This window comes from Arachis duranensis, chromosome 2 (assembly GCF_000817695.3).
Source record: "Arachis duranensis cultivar V14167 chromosome 2, aradu.V14167.gnm2.J7QH, whole genome shotgun sequence".
NCBI classification, from domain to species: Eukaryota; Viridiplantae; Streptophyta; class Magnoliopsida; order Fabales; family Fabaceae; genus Arachis; species Arachis duranensis.
This window is the reverse complement of record NC_029773.3, coordinates 76610170-76613463: the sequence shown is the minus strand read 5'-3', so window position 1 is coordinate 76613463 and position 3294 is coordinate 76610170.

Below are 3294 nucleotides of genomic sequence, written 5' to 3'. Positions count from 1 at the left end.
CTTTTTGGTCAATTTTATGTATTGATTTGTCAGCTATTCTAACTCTTAATGGTTTCTTTAATTTTTTCCAACCAAGTTTTATATTTGAACTAGCAAAGCATTGTGTTGCTCCAGAATCTATGAAAGCATTTATAAACTTTTTTGTTATTTTTATAGTAATAAATGTAGCATTATTACTCAGTCTCTGAATCTGTTTCCGAGACATATTCAAAAATATAGTCTAAGTTGTCATCAGATTCTTCTAATGGTTTCATGAAACAAGACTTAGCAATTTCTATTTGTTTAGTAAGATCCTTTTTATCCTTCTTTTTCGGGCATTCATTTGCATAGTGTCCTTCTTCTTGGCAATACCAACATTTACAGTTTTTTTTTATTCGGGCAATAATTATTTCTTTGTCTTTTATTTTTATTGTTATTTTCCTTTCTAAAATATCTCTTTTTCTCCAGTTTGGATAGTATTTTCTTTTTCTAAATTGATATTTTCTTTTTCTTTAAAAATTTTTATTAAGACCATATTTTTGAGGTATCTCTTCATTATCCTGACAGCAAATTCTAATTATATTTGCAAATCTTTTTTGAGTTGCTTCTTGCATACAACGTTCTTTTATTTCCTCTCTTATTGTAGAGGTTGCTCCACCAAAATTATTTTCAATTGTTCCTCTATTTATTTCTCTTATAAATCTTCCCATTATAAATTCATTAGCAGGATATGGAAGTTTTGTTATATACATACTAAGATAATGATTTTTATCCTCTTCTTTTAATTTGTAATAATGTATTCTATATTCACATATATAAGACTCCACATTACATAAATCATATATTTGAATATTAGCTAAATGATTTTTTGCTTCTTGATATTCTTTATTATAGACTTCTTGTCTATGATCTATAATTCTTCTATTATTTGGTTTTTATTGATGTCATATAATCTCTTATAGTTCCTTTAGTATGAAACCCTATGTAATTCCAAATGTCTCTTCCAGACAATTCACTAAGTTTTGGATTAGTAAAGACTTCTAATAAGAAGGAATTCAACCAGTTTTCGAAAATTTCTTTTTCATTCTTTTTACAGTCTAAATCGAGCATTCTATCTCCTTCCATTTCCTGGATTTTAGGGATGTATTTTGATGGTATTTTTGTATATTTTGAATCTTTATATATAAAACCTTTTTTAAAGGCATAATTATCAAAACCTGTTTCCCATTTAAATTGAGATTGATTATCCTTAGATGTTCCAGCTTCATTTTTTACTTGTATTGGAATTGCTGGTTCTTCGTCACTTGAATAATCTAGGATGTGTTCTTCATTTTCTATATTTTTAGAATTTACTAATTCTTCTTCTATTTGAAATCTTTGTTCCATAACATTATTTTCTTGAGCCATTTTTAATTGTTTAAAAAGCATTGTAACTTCTTCTAATTTTTCTTCAATATTCATAATTTTAGTGGTGGTTTTACTTTTAAATCTGTTATGTTGATTATATTTTGAAATTTTTCTTCTTTGGGATTTTCTTTTTCCTTATTTCTCTGAAATTTTATGGATACTAATATTTCTTCAAGCATATCTACTATAGATTGATAACTTAATTATTTCTTCTCTTAAATCTTCTAATTTACTTTTTTCCATTAGGTAACGCTTTTCTTTGTGAAGAGTTACGGTTTTAAATAAAAAATGTGTCTTTAGGATGTGTGGTATGGGTTTTGCCACGTAAGCACATCTATAAATTTAGATCTGTACCCTAAAATTTCCTATGTATTAAATATCATAATTAAAATAAATGAATACATACCAATAAAAATCAAACTATGAAAGCATAAATTCATATTTTTCAAATTTGATTTTTAACCGAATTGGATCGGATGACTCGAACTTTAATCCTAATCCGGTTAAATAGTTTAACCCAATAAAATTATTGGAATTCGAGCTAGTAACTCAATTTTGATGAGATGCCACATTCACATAGGAATGCTAGCTTTGCAAGGTGTACATATTTATAGGATGGCAAACATTCCGCCCCGTCAAAAATTCGCTTGTAGGAGAGCTAGCCAGTTTTGCCCCACCTATTTCAATCTCTTTTTTTTTTTGGACATTGGCCATTAAGACCCAACTTACCCAACCAAATCCCAGCCCAATTTAAATTTCCTAATTCATTCAATTTTGCTTCCTATCCTTTCCCTGTTCAGCACTCCAATTACCGGTGCAGATATACATCTCCATTTAGGCAAATAGTATGTTGAAGTCCTTGCTACGCGGTTGCTCTCTCCAAAACCAATATTAATATGTAATTGCGACTGTGATTTTCAGTTGGGTCTCCTCTGCTGCCTGCGCTCCGAATGAAGCTCCAACGCCGAGGGTGCACAAACATGGAAGCTTCCGCTTCGTCTTCTCTGAATTTGTAGTTTGATGATGCTGTGTTTTCGATTTGCAGCCTATTTGCCTTGAAATTCATTTCCTGCACTGAGCCTGCTCCCTTTTCTCTTGTAGTCAACCTGCATTTCATATTTCTTCAAAATAAGGTTTGTTATATCAAATTAATTGCATGTCTTGTCTCAATTCAATTTGTTGTTGTCGTTGAGATTTCGCTCCCGCTGTTTTTGAATTATTGTGTTCCTAACTTTATTATTGATTTTCCTTTTCCAAGAGTTGTTATCAACGTTGAGCTTCCATATTGATAATACGCCGCATCTCCCGTGGTGGTTGCATACTCCAGTTCGTGAGCAAGCTGGTTTCCTTCTCTGGGTGTCCAAGTTAGACCACAATTTGGTAATCTTTTTATTAGCTCTCTAATATCCTGTAGTATTGCTTCAGTTTCTCCAATGGAGATATTTGATTTTATGGTTTGGATTAGTTTTAAATTGTCTGATTCAATTAATATTTTTCCCAAATTCAAATTTTCAATAATAATAAGGGCTTGCCTAATAGCTATAGCTTCAGCTGTTATACTTGAATATGTGCTAATTTTTCCAGAGAAGCCTAACACAATTTTTCCATTATTGTTCCTAATGACCACAGATATTGCTCCTTTTCCATCCTCCTTCCTAAAAGCAGCATCCACATTAGCCTTTAACCAGTCTTCCGGTGGAGCCCTCCATCTGATCAGGTGTGCTGTTCTATTTTTCTCGCTCTTCTTTTCTATAAATTGCTGGTCTATTGTGTTCCAAAATAGCTTCTCTATCAATTTAGCTCTTTTAATTGTCCATTCTGGTTGAATATTCTGTTGTTGAAATATTTTCTGATTTCTTGTCTTCCACACCTCCCAAGCTAGAAATCCTATTCTACTTATTCTCATCT